General features: G+C 40.8%; 1 protein-coding gene across 3 annotated transcripts in view; it reads right to left on the bottom strand.

Moving 5' to 3' along the window:
* LOC127928564 (protein FAM126B-like) overlaps positions 1–12,548 on the bottom strand; it is a 152,079-nt gene extending 139,531 nt beyond the window's left edge. For 2 of the 3 annotated variants that reach the window (XM_052515723.1, XM_052515725.1), the window contains exon 1: positions 12,427–12,548. The gene's annotated coding sequence lies outside the window, so the exon portion shown is untranslated. The other variant, XM_052515724.1, reaches the window with a different exon arrangement.
* Between the last annotated feature and the right edge of the window lie 2,219 nt (positions 12,549–14,767).

The following is a 14,767-nucleotide window of genomic DNA, read 5'->3' as shown; positions in this document are numbered from 1 at the left end:
AATAGCCACCACATCGAAGCAGCGTTACCCATGCAGAGCAAGGGAAACAACCACCCCAAGGCTCAGAGCGAGTGAAGTTTGAAACACTAGTAGCGCACGCTAACTAGCCAGCCATTTCACTTCGGTCACACCAGCCTCATCTCGGGAGTTGATAGGTTTGAAGTCATAAACAGCGCAATGCTTGACGCACAACGAAGAGCTGCTGGCAAAACGCACGAAACTGCTGTTTGAATTAATGTTTACACGCCTGCTTCTGCCTACCACCGCTCAGTCAGATACTTGTATGCGCAGTCAGATTATATGCAACACAGGACATGCTAGATAATATCTAGTAATATCATCAACCATGTGTAGTTAACTAATGATTATGATTGTTATTTATAAGATAAGTTTAATGCTAGCTAGCAACTTACCTTACTGCATTTGCTTAACAGGCAGTCTCCTTGTGGAGTGCAACGAGAGAGAGGTTGGACGAGTTAACTGTAAGGTTGCATGATTGGATCCCCCGAGCTGACAAGGTGAAAATTGTCTTTCTGCCCCTGAACGAGGCAGTTAACCCACCGTTCCTAGGCCGTCATTGAAAATAAGAGTGTTCTTAACTGACTTGCCTAGTTAAATACAGATTAAATGAAAGGTGTAAAAAAATATATATATATTTTTTTTAATTAAAAAATAATAGGCGCCCAAAAATACAGATTTCCGATTGTTATGAAAACTTTAAATCGGCCCTAATTAATCGTCCATTCCGATTAATCGGTCGACCTCTAATCTGGATGACATGTGTGAAATGCTTGATAATATATGTGATATCAACAGAGGTATATTTTCTGGGTGATTTAAATATTGACTGGTAATCATCTGTCCACTCAGGAAAAAGCTTCTAACTGTAACCAGTGCCTGCAACCTGGTTAAGGATATCAGTTAACCTACCAGGGTAGTTACAAACAGCACAGGAATGAAATCATCAACATTCATTGATCACACCTTTACTAATGCTGCATAAATCTGATCTAAAGCAGTATCCAGATGCATAGGTTGTAGTGATCACAATATAGTAGCAATATCTAGGAAAACCAGAGTTCCAAAGGCTGGGCCTAAAGTGTATAAGAGGTCATAGAAGAAGTTTTGTAGTGATTCATATGTTTGTTGATCCGTGATGTGTAATAAGAGGAAAACAGACGCACGCTGCACTTGACACATTTGTGAATTTGCTTATCCCAGTCGCTAATAAGCATGCACCCATTAAGAAAATGACTGCCTTCCGAGTGGCACAGTGGTCTAAGGCACTGCATTGCAGCGCTAGCTGTGCCACTTGAGATCCTGTTTTTTTGTCGGGGCCCTGTCGCAGCCGGCCGCGACCGGGAGACCCATTGGGCAGCTCTTTAATTGGCCCAGCGTCGAACAGGTTAGGAGAGGGTTTGGCCGGCAGGGATGTCCTTGTCCCATTGCGCTCTTGCAACTTCTGTGGCCGGCCGGGCACAAAGCATGCTGACACGGTCACCAGCTGTAGTGTTTCCTCCGACATTGGTGCGGCTGGCTTCCGCGTTAAGCAGGCCTCAAGAAGCAGTGCTGCTTGGACGGGTTGTGTTTGAGGACACGCGGCTCTCGACCTTCGCCTCTCCCGAGTCCATACGGGAGTTGCAGCGATGGGATACCACAACATTGGGGAGAAAAAGGTTTTAAAAATATAGAAAATTACAACGAAGTTACATCCCCATGGATTGATGAGGAATTTAAAAATGGTGGATTGAGAGGGATGAGGCAAAAGGAATGGCGAATAGGTCTGGCTGCACAACCGACTGGCAAAAGTACTGCAAATTGAGAAATCATGTGACTAAACTGAATAAAAATAAGAATCCACACCATGGAAACAAAGATAAATGACAAATAATGGAGTAACTCAAACATTTTTGGGAAAAGGGCAAACTCAGCGCCATCATTCATTCAATCAGAGGACAAATTCGTCACAAAACCGACTGATATTGCCAACTACTTTAATGATTGTAATTTTTAGTTTCTTAAAGTGAGTGTGAAGGTGAAAAATGATTTGTCAATCAACAGCAAGTCACTGGGGTCTGACAACATGGAACATTATTGAGGATAATAGCAGACTATATTGCCACATCTTCAATTTAAGCCTACTAGAAAGTGTGTGCCCCTCAGACCCAGAGGGAAGCAAGTCATTCCACTACCTAAGAATAGTAAAGCCCCCTTTACTGGCTCAAATAGCCAACCAGTCAGACAGTTCCCAAACCTTAAACTTTGAGAAAAAAATGGTATTTGACCAGATACAATGCTATTTCACAGTAAACAAATTGACAAGACTTTCAGCATGCTGATAGGGAAAGACATTCAACAAGCACAGCTCTGACACACATGACTGATGATTGGCTGAGAGAAATGTATGATAAAAATATAGTGGGGGCTGTTGTGTTAGATTTCCATGCGGCTTTTGACATTATTGATCAGTCTGCTGCTGGAAAAACTTGCGTTATGGCTTTACACCCCCTGCTATATTGTGGATAAAGAGTTACCTGTCTAACAGAACACAAAACCTGTTATTTAATGGAAGCCTAGCCAACATAATCCAGGAAGAATCAGGAATTCCCCAGGGCAGCTGTCTAGGCCCCTAGCTTTTTTTCAATCTTTACTAATGACACGCCACTGGCTTTGAGTAAAGAATGTCTTTGTATGCAGATGACGCAACACTGTACACGTCAGCTACTACATTGACTGAAATAAATGCAACACTTAAAACAGTTGCAGTTAGTTTCAGAATGAAGGAATAAGTTGGTCTTGGGACAAATCATTCACTAAACCTCAACTAAATCTTGTAATGAGTAATGTGGAAATTGAGCAAGTTGAGGTGACTAAACTGTTTGGAGTAACCCTGGAATGTAAACTGTCATGGTCAAAACATTGATACAACAGTAGCTAGGATGGGGAGAAGTCTGTCTATAATAAAGCGCTGCTCTGCCTTCTTAACAACACTATCAACAAGGCAGGTCCTACAGGCCCTAGTTTCGTCGCACCTGGACTACTATTTAGTTGTGTGGTCAGGTGCCACAAAGAGGCACAGGAAAATTACAATTGGCTCAGAACAGGGCAGCACGGCTGGCCCTTAAAAGTAAACGGGTAGCTAACAATTATATGCAATGTTAATCTCTCATGGCTCAAAACGGTAGATCAACGGCAACACTACTTGTTTTTGTAAGAAGTTGACATGCTGAATGCACCGAGCTGTCTGTTTAAACTAATAGCACACAGCTCAGACAACCATGCATACCCCACAAGACATGCTACTAGAGGTCTCTTCACAATCCCCAAGTCCAGAACAGACTAGGGAGGTGCACAGTACTACATAGAGCCATGACTACATGGAACTCTATTCCACAGTACTACATAGAGCCATGACTACATGGATCTCTATTCCACAGTACTACATAGAGCCATGACTACATGGAACTCTATTCCACAGTACTACGTAGAGCCATGACTACATGGATCTCTATTCCACAGTACTACGTAGAGCCATGACTACATGGATCTCTATTCCACAGTACTACATAGAGCCATGACTACATGGAACTCTATTCCACAGTACTACATAGAGCCATGACTACATGGAACTCTATTCCACAGTACTACATAGAGCCATGACTACATGGATCTCTATTCCACAGTACTACGTAGAGCCATGACTACATGGATCTCTATTCCACAGTACTACATAGAGCCATGACTACATGGATCTCTATTCCACAGTACTACATAGAGCCATGACTACATGGTACTAGGTAGAGCCATGACTACATGGAACTCTATTCCACAGTACTACGTAGAGCCATGACTACATGGAACTCTATTCCACAGTACTACATAGAGCCATGACTACATGGAACTCTATTCCACAGTACTACATAGAGCCATGACTACATGGAACTCTATTCCACAGTACTACATAGAGCCATGACTACATGGAACTCTATTCCACAGTACTACATAGAGCCATGACTACATGGAACTCTATTCCACAGTACTACATAGAGCCATGACTACATGGAACTCTATTCCACAGTACTACATAGAGAACTACATGGATCTCTATTCCACAGTACTACATAGAGCCATGAGAGGAACTCTATGACTACCATGACTACATGGAACTCTATTCCACAGTACTACATGGAACTCTAGAACTGATGCCCATGACTACATGGAACTCTATTCCACAGTACTACATAGAGCCATGACTACATGGAACTCTATTCCACATTAGGTAACTGATGCAGCCATGACTACATGGAACTCTATTCCACATTAGGTAACTGATGCAGCCATGACTACATGGAACTATTCCACATTAGAACTGATGCAGCCATGACTACATGGAACTCTATTCCACATTAGGTAACTGATGCAGACTACATGACTATTCATGGAACTCTATTCTATTCCACATTAGGTAACTGATGCAGCCATGACTACATGGAACTGATGCTATTCCACATTAGGTAACTGATGCAGCCATGACTACATGGATCTCTATTCCACATTAGGTAACTGATGCAGCCATGACTACATGGAACTCTATTCCACATTAGGTAACTGATGCAGCCATGACTACATGGATCTCTATTCCACATTAGGTAACTGATGCAGCCATGACTACATGGATCTCTATTCCACATTAGGTAACTGATGCAGCCATGACTACATGGAACTCTATTCCACATTAGGTAACTGATGCAGCCATGACTACATGGATCTCTATTCCACATTAGGTAACTGATGCAGCCATGACTACATGGAACTCTATTCCACATTAGGTAACTGATGCAGCCATGACTACATGGATCTCTATTCCACATTAGGTAACTGATGCAGCCATGACTACATGGAACTCTATTCCACAGTACTACATAGAGCCATGACTACATGGATCTCTATTCCACAGTACTACATAGAGCCATGACTACATGGAACTCTATTCCACAGTACTACATAGAGCCATGACTACATGGAACTCTATTCCACATTAGGTAACTGATGCAGCCATGACTACATGGATCTCATAACTGATGCAGCCATGACTACATGGATCTCTATTCCACATTAGGTAACTGATGCAGCCATGACTACATGGATCTCTATTCCACATTAGGTAACTGATGCAGCCATGACTACATGGAACTCTATTCCACATTAGGTAACTGATGCAGCCATGACTACATGGAACTCTATTCCACATTAGGTAAATGATGCAGCCATGACTACATGGATCTCTATTCCACATTAGGTAACTGATGCAGCCATGACTACATGGATCTCTATTCCACATTAGGTAACTGATGCAGCCATGACTACATGGAACTCTATTCCACATTAGGTAACTGATGCAGCCATGACTACATGGAACTCTATTCCACATCAGGTAACTGATGCAGCCATGACTACATGGAACTCTATTCCACATCAGGTAACTGATGCAGCCATGACTACATGGAACTCTATTCCACATCAGGTAACTGATGCAGCCATGACTACATGGAACTCTATTCCACATCAGGTAACTGATGCAGCCATGACTACATGGAACTCTATTCCACATCAGGTAACTGATGCAGCCATGACTACATGGAACTCTATTCCACAGTACTACATAGAGCCATGACTACATGGAACTCTATTCCACATCAGGTAACTGATGCAGCCATGACTACATGGAACTCTATTCCACATCAGGTAACTGATGCAGCCATGACTACATGGAACTCTATTCCACATCAGGTAACTGATGCAGCCATGACTACATGGAACTCTATTCCACATCAGGTAACTGATGCAGCCATGACTACATGGAACTCTATTCCACATCAGGTAACTGATGCAGCCATGACTACATGGAACTCTATTCCACATCAGGTAACTGATGCAGCCATGACTACATGGAACTCTATTCCACAGTACTACATAGAGCCATGACTACATGGAACTCTATTCCACATCAGGTAACTGATGCAGCCATAACATGGAACTGTATACATAGAGCCATGACTACATGGAACTCTATTCCACATCAGGTAACTGATGCAGCCATGACTACATGGAACTCTATTCCACATTAGGTAACTGATGCAGCCATGACTACATGGATCTCTATTCCACAGTACTACATAGAGCCATGACTACATGGAACTCTATTCCACATTAGGTAACTGATGCAGCCATGACTACATGGAACTCTATTCCACAGTACTACTTATAGAGCCATGACTACATGGATCTCTATTCCACAGTACTACATAGAGCCATGACTACATGGAACTCTATTCCACAGTACTACATAGAGCCATGACTACATGGAACTCTATTCCACATTAGGTAACTGATGCAGCCATGACTACATGGATCTCTATTCCACATTAGGTAACTGATGCAGCCATGACTACATGGATCTCTATTCCACATCAGGTAACTGATGCAACAGTAGAATCACATTTTAAAAACCAGATCATATGTGTCTGTGAAGAGACACAAAAAGGTAGACACATTTACACGCACAAGCACTAACATTGTATTAGTAACTGTATTATACATATGTAGTGGTGTAATAATGTTATATGATGTACTGTTTTATATGCAAGTGCCTTAATGTGTTTGGACACCAGGAAGAGTAGCTGCTGCCTTGGCAACCGCTAAAAGGGATCCTTAATAAATACAAAAATATTTTTAAAAAGGTGCAAAAGTTACAGTGAAATGTTTACTTGCAAATTTTCATAGTAGCAATATCGAAAAGAGAAAGCATCCAGAAAAAAATATTGTATAAATATTTTATAATTATTACATTATGCATAACCAGACACTTTTCTAAATTGGTCATACACGTATCCTTAGCTAGCGAGCCTGCCAGCTAACATTACGCTTTAACTTGCAATGAAAATGACTGACAAAATTAGAAATGTTTAATATCTTTAAATGTAGCTAGACTCTTACCCGTATAAGTGGATGAACGCTTCATGGAGGACTCAAACTCTTTAAAGTAAAACGTCCTGTGTCGTTTCCGTTTAGTTTGTACAGCTTGCTTTTCACGTTGTGTCAAGTCAATCCGGTTCAGGCATCCTAAGCGGCAGGGCTAAAGGTGTCACTACAGACTCGCAGCCGGCCGTGATACCCATGAGACGGCTTTCAATTGGCCCAGCGGCGTCCAGGTTAGGGGAGGGTTTGGCCGGCCGGGATGTCCTTGTCATAGATAAGTGATGCACCGATATAACATTTCTGGCCGATACCACGATCCAATATTTTCCTTGCCAAAAACCCGATACCGAAAACCGATATTTAACATTTTAGCGGCCTTTTAAGCATTCTAGCACAGTTAATAGTTAACACACACCAATCTAAGGCACTGCATCTCAGTGCAAGAGGCTTAACAGTCCCTGGTTCGAATCCAGGCTGTATCACATCCGGCCGTGATTGGGAGTCCCATAGGGCGGTGCACAATTGGCCCAGCATCGCCCAGGCAGTCATTGTGAATAAAAATGTGTTCTTTACTGACTTGACTAGCTAAATGAAGGTTATATACACACACACACACACACACTGATCAAAACGTTATTTTGTTGGCATTTAAGCATGTCTCCATTACCAGAAAAACTAAATCAAAACCTATTTCTTTCACTTGCTGTGCCGTTTCGTTCATTTGTTTCCTATGGAACGCCGTTTGGACCTTCACGTGGCAAAAAAGGAACATTTAAAACGATTTAACGTGTCAAATAAGCTTGTTGACCAATCAGGACCTGAATATGACTGCACGTCACAATTTAACAAGGTCATTCTTTTTTACCACATTGATTACACTGTCACTCGTATTTCATATGTCACAACGATTAAATCGACACGTATGCTATGATAAATGGTAAAGTGGTCTGGCGCACCTACAGTGGTCATAAAAAAAGCTAGCTAGCTCATAGATGCAAACAATGTTCTTCACACATTTTTTTTTACATTTTTAAATAGGTTTCCTATGGAAGATTAACAGTAAAATGTAAAACATATTTCCATTCAAGTCAACATCCTGATGTGTGGACCTCCAACCATCTCTGTGGTAGCATTTAAATGTACTAAAATGGGAATGACATTTATCACCAAAACATGACACCCACCCTGTATTCAAGAGCATGTTGTGACTCAACTGATGGCGGGCACAGCACAAAAACCTTAGATGATATAAATTAGTGTCTAAGATACAAAATAATAAACTTGGGTTTACCGGTTTTTAGATCGACGTTAACTTCACTAGTGTAGGGGTCAGCAATCTGAATTTTGGATGAAAAGTATACCCAAATTAAACTACCTGCTACTCAGGCCCAGAAGATAGATATATATAGTAGATTTGGATAGAAAACACAAAAGTTTCCAAAACTGTTAAAATAATGTCTGTGAGTATAACAGAACTGATATGACAGACGAAAACCCGAGGAAAATCCAACCAGGAAGTGCTATTATTTTGAAAGGCTGTTTTTCCATTGAAAGCCTATCCACCATACAAAGACTTAGGATCCAGTTCACGATCTCTGTGGCTTCCTCAACAAAAGTCTTTAGGCATTGTTTCAGGCCTTTATAAGGGAGATACAGCACTTTAAATCAGTGGCCAGTGGAAATCTCCATTCATCAGCACCCTGATTGTGAACGCACATTTCTTGTTTCTCCTTTCCTTATTGATGAAGCTATTTCCAGTTTAAATATTATTGATTATTTATGACAAAAACAACCGGAGGATTCATTTTAAACATCGTTTGGTATGTTTCTACTAACTTTTATTGGACTTAAAAATAAAAAACTCTGGACTTAGTGCACGCGCCATCTGCATTCAGATTACTGTACAAAACGTGCTAACAAAAAGGAGGTTTTTGGTCATAAAGAGGGACATTATCGAACAAAACGAACATTTGTTGTCTAACATGAAGACCTGGGAGTGCCACCAGATGAAGGTAAGTGATTCATTTTAATGCTATTTCTGACTTAGGTGACACCTCTCCTTGTTTGGAAAATGGCTGTATGGGTTTCTGTGGCTTGGAGCTGACCGAACATAATCGCAGTGTGCTTTCGCCATAAAGCATGTTTGAAATCTGACTCAGCGGTTGCATTAAGGAGTTTATCTATAATTCCATGCTTAACACTTGTATCGTTCATCAATGTTGATGATGAGTATTTCTGTCATTTGATGTGGCTCTCTGCAATTTCACTGGCTGTTGTCGAGGTGGGACGCTGTTAAAAGGTTGAAAAAAAAAGAAATTCAGAAATTCATAAAACTATTTTCACAACCCTGTTTGTAAGCTTTTAAATGAAATGAACCTCAACCGTTTACCCTTTCCAGTGCTGAAGACATTGATGTCTCATGGTATGGTAGGGTATGCAAAATGGGTCAACTTTGAACACATAACTGTTGAATATTTTGGCGTTCAGATTTTATTTATTTTTTATTTAAAAAATATATATACTTTCTGAGCACTTCTACAATGAGTAAATATGTATGTGAAGAATTTGTTCAAATCAAAAGTGGTGCTGTGAAAAGGTGATTGGATTTACGCAGTAAGCTCTGTGTAGCAATAAATAAACTATATATATATATATATATATAAATAAAAACCAAACTACACGTCCTTATTGTCATTATTATTATTATTGCAATAGAGGCGAAAGGCACAAAACATTCACATTATACAATACATTGACATTTTAAAAACGAGTTAAATAGCGTCGTCCAGGTTTGGCAGGTGTAGGCCGTCATTGTAAATAAGAATTTGTTCTTAACCGACTTGCCTAGTTAAATAAAGGTTACATCAAGTAAATTAACTAAATGAACACATCGCTTGCGGTAAGGTTTTGGAAGCACAATACCTTTTCTTTCATATCAGCGAGAACAGGAAGAAATAAAAAAAAATCTAAAATTGATGCTCACCTTTATAGGATTAGGGCTCCCAAACGGCCATATTTCCATGTTACAGCGCTTGTTTACAGAAAAGACAGAAGACGGCGTGGACTACCTGTGCTAATTACCTATCTACGTCTCCGAACACCGGTGTGTTAACAAAACAGACACCACAAACATGTTATCACTGAAAAACACTGTCTGCTGCAACTGTTGAAACCAATGGTGTATATACACCCTGGATTGCCGAAGCTGTGTATTGGAATTTAAGGGGCTTTGAAGCCACCGGTCAGCCATATTGGCTCTCCCTCGTTGGAACAGTTCTCTATAGGAATTAATGGAATTCTACAGTATTGAAATTAAAATGTTTCAAGGACAAAATGACATGTATTTAAGTATTTTTTTGGTTGTAGTGGGGCCAGCAAAATAATTTTAAAAAACATTTGTATATTTGTTTCTCTTTTTAATTGTCATGTTTGGCTCACATAATATAATTTAAAAGTATGCTTTAAAGTATCTGTAATAGAATAAACGTTTAAAAACTAATGCAGACATTAATGCATTTCCATAGATTCCAAAATCATTTATTTTACAATTGAGTACCACCAAAATGGCTGCGTAGTGGCTTCAATAAAGCGTCAGTCCAGGGGTTATAAACATCATTGGTTAAAACAGTCAGCGTGTATTTCGCATTTGTTAAATGTTTTTTATATGATATGAATGTAACCTTAGAGGGATTTATGTTTCTAAAGATGGGAGTATTAGGCTGTTTTGGCTTCCAGAGCCAATTCACCTTTAAACAGGACATGTAACGTTAAGGTTTACGGAGTTAGACTCCTTCAGTCCATTACTAGGGCTGACAAATAACCAGCGCACCTCAACCCAGTCAGCTGATTTCACCGACGACTCCGTTAGGTAACATTCATGTTAGCAAAGGGTGTGCTGCTTTTTCGGTGCTATAGCTTGGCTCCAACTTACAAGTTTTATAGGTTTCACTATTGCCCTCAGGCAGACAACGTCACGGTTCAACAACATATTCTGTGGTTTTAATTGTGTAATATAGCAGCTAATAATAATAATGTCTAGCTTTGCACAACGAACAAATCTGTTCGGTGTCATGCCCGGATACCGTCACGAAATGTTGACACGTAGCTGGCTGGGTAACGTAGCAAGCCAATGCTAACTAGGATATACTGCTAGGATGTACTATACTAGGATATACTGCTAGGATGTACTATACTGCTAGGATGTACTATACTAGCCAGGATATACTGCTAGGATGTACTATACTAGCCAGGATATACTGCTAGGATGTACTATACTAGCCAGGATATACTGCTAGGATGTACTACATATACTGCTAGGATGTACTATACTAGCCAGGATATACTGCTAGGATGTACTATACTAGGATGTACTATACTAGCCAGGATATACTGCTAGGATGTACTATACTAGCCAGGATATACTGCTAGGATGTACTATACTAGCCAGGATATACTGCTAGGATGTACTATACTAGCCAGGATATACTGCTAGGATGTACTATACTAGGATATACTGTACTAGGATGTATATACTACTAGGATGTACTATACTAGCCAGGATATACTGCTAGGATGTACTATACTAGCCAGGATATACTGCTAGGATGTACTATACTAGCCAGGATATACTGCTAGGATGTACTATACTAGGATATACTATACTAGCCAGGATATCCTGCTAGGATGTACTATACTAGCCAGGATATACTGCTAGGATGTACTATACTAGCCAGTATATACTACTAGGATGTACTATACTAGCCAGGATATACTGCTAGGATGTACTATACTAGCCAGGATATACTGCTAGGATGTACTATACTAGGATATACTATACTAGCCAGGATATACTGCTAGGATGTACTAACTAGGATATACTAACTAGGATGTACTGTACTAGCCAGGATATACTGCCAGGATGGTCCTTCTGTATCTCAGTTGGTAGAGCACGGCGCTTGTAACGCCAGGGTAGTGGGTTCGACTCCCGGGATCACCCATACGTAGAATGTATGCACACTTGACTCTGTAAATCGCATTTTATTAAATTATGTACTCTAGGATAAATGGCATATATTATATATATACTATGTACTAACTAGGATATACTATACTAGCCAGGATATACTAACTAGGATATACTAGCCAGGATATACTAACTAGGATATACTAACTAGGATATACTGTACTAGCCAGGATATACTGCCCAGTATATATTAGTCAGACAAAACCACATCCAGAGACTAGTGTTACTCCCGGTTCAAAAAGGTAAAATTAGCTTACCATCAAGTTAGCATCCAATGACAAGGTCGAGAAACTAGAAAACAGGCTCCTAGTTAAACCGTAAAGGTGTTCACTCCTGGCTCGTTACAAAACATAATCCACGTTGGAAATCCAACGAGCTACGTTGTTAGTCAGTGGTGCGTCGCTACATAGAGAAATATAACTCACCCAATTTGTCATGCGGTAACAGCAGATATCACATGAATTCGACCAAACGAAGCTAGAAATGTCTGTAGTTTTCATTGAATCATTGCGTGTCTGTCGTGTGAACGTTATCTGACTCCCCGAACCTATTCTCCAATCACCTCGCCTCCCCGCTATGCTGCCGCCCTTCCATTGGACAGTCTCAGTACAGAAATGAATCACTATAGGTGAAGCAAATATTGCGGAAAGGATGTGTAGACTATCCGATGAGCTATAATTAGAACGAGACTATCCTATAAATCTATGGGAATTATTCTAAAGATTAGTTTTCCATCAAAACTGTGTACCGTTCAATTTGAAGCAATACTCGATAGGGCACTCATTTCCATTTTTCTGTGAGACCTGAACATTTTATTTGGAGGCACCAGACAGTACGAAACAAATTCTTCCAGATACATTGTGTATTTTCACCTCACCTGCGAAGAGGAAATTCAGCAACTATTGGGCGCAGTGGAAATTCATCAGGGTTTTTTTTTTACAGATTGGCAAATGAAAGATGATTTTATACTTTTCTATATAGCTTCCTATTGGTCAGACTTTTGCAACTAACTCATTTAACAACATGCTTTGTGTCGTATCCCATTATGATTGGTACCTGCGGCCATAGGAGGCCATTTCGAATATATAAAACCCTCCTCCATTATTATTAAATGTCTAAACGGATTCCTTGGGACGTCCCAAGACTGTAGTTATAATTTAAAACGGTTAGGGTTATGGTTAGGGACGGCCCAAGGATATCGTATAGAACCAACATTCTGGGCCTGATGAATGTTGTTGGGTGCACTTTTATTAACTTCCACAGTCCTCCAAGATTTCCTACATTTTCTCTTCCGGAAGTTTGCTCCTCATTTCATGCACCTTGTTTGAAGAGTGAGGTAGTGGCAGCCTTAATACAAAATGTTTTGTTTTTAAATTTAAATTATGCTTAAATAAAAGGTTAAGGTTAAATATAATAACAAATTCTTATTAACAATGACGGCCGACAACGGCCAAACCTTGACAGCGCTGGGGCAATTGTGCGCTGCCGATGGGACTCCCAATCACAACCGGTTGTGATACAGCCTGGAATTGAACCAGGGTGTCTGTAGTGACACCCTGTAGTGACAAGATATCTTGTAAGATTTGTGATTTTTTTCAATAGAATCCTAGAGGAATCTCACAATCCAATAGGATTTTGTGTCATGACCTCACAATCCTATTGGACTACTTTTCTTAAATCAAAAGTATTCAAATCTAATTTTATTAGTCACATGCGCCGAATACAACAGGTGAAATGCTTACTTACGACCACCTAACTAACAATGTAGTTTAAAAAAATATGGATAAGAATAAGAAATAATAAAAGTAGCAAGTAATTAAAGAGCTGCAGTAAAATAGCAATAGAGAGGCCATATACCAGGGGTACCGGTTAGTTGAGGTAATATGTACATAAAGGTAGAGTTAATAAAGTGACTATGCATAGATGATAACAACAGAGAGTAGCAGCGGTGTAAAATGGGGGGGGCAATGCAAATAGTCTGGGTAGCCATTTGATTAGGTTTTCAGGAGTCTTATGGCTTGGGGTTGAAGCTGTTTAGAAGCCATTTGGACCTAGACTTGACGCTCCGGTACCGCTTGCCTTGCGGTAGCAGAGAGAACAGTCTATATCTAGGGTGGCTGTAGTCTGACAATTTTTAGGGCCTTCCTCTGACACCGCCTGGTATAGAGGTCCTGGATGGCAGGAAGCTTGGCCCCAGTGATGTACTGGGCCGTTCTGGACCCTCTGTAGTGTCTTGCGGTCGGAGGCCGAGCAGTTGCTATACCAGGCAGTGTCAACCAGTGCAGCTGTAGAACCTTTTTAGGATCTGGGGACCCATGCCAAATCTTGCCAAATCAGTCTCCTGAGGTGGAATAGGTTTTGTCGTGCCCTCTTCACAACTAGTCTTGGTGTGCTTGGACCATGTTAGTTTGTTGGTGATGTGGACACCAAGGAACTTGAAGCTCTCAACCTGCTCCACTGCAACCCCGTCGATGAGAGTGGGTGTGTGCTCGGTCCTCTTTTCCCTGTTGTCCACAATCATCTCCTTTGTCTTGATCACATTGAGGGAGAGGTTTTTGTCCTGGCACCACCCGGTCAGGTCTCTGACCTCCTCCCTATAGGCTGCCTCATCGTTGTCGGTGATCAGGCCTACCACTGTTGCGTCATCTGCAAACTTAATGATGGTGTGGGAGTCGTGCCTGGCCGTGCAGTCATGAGTGAACAGGGAGTACAGGAGGGGACTGAGCACGCACCCCTGAGGGGCCCTTGTGATGAGGATCAGCGTGG

This window comes from Oncorhynchus keta, unplaced genomic scaffold (assembly GCF_023373465.1).
Source record: "Oncorhynchus keta strain PuntledgeMale-10-30-2019 unplaced genomic scaffold, Oket_V2 Un_scaffold_29898_pilon_pilon, whole genome shotgun sequence".
Lineage (NCBI taxonomy): Eukaryota > Metazoa > Chordata > Actinopteri > Salmoniformes > Salmonidae > Oncorhynchus > Oncorhynchus keta.
Note: the sequence above shows the minus strand (reverse complement) of the source record. Positions and strands in the feature narration are given on the sequence as shown.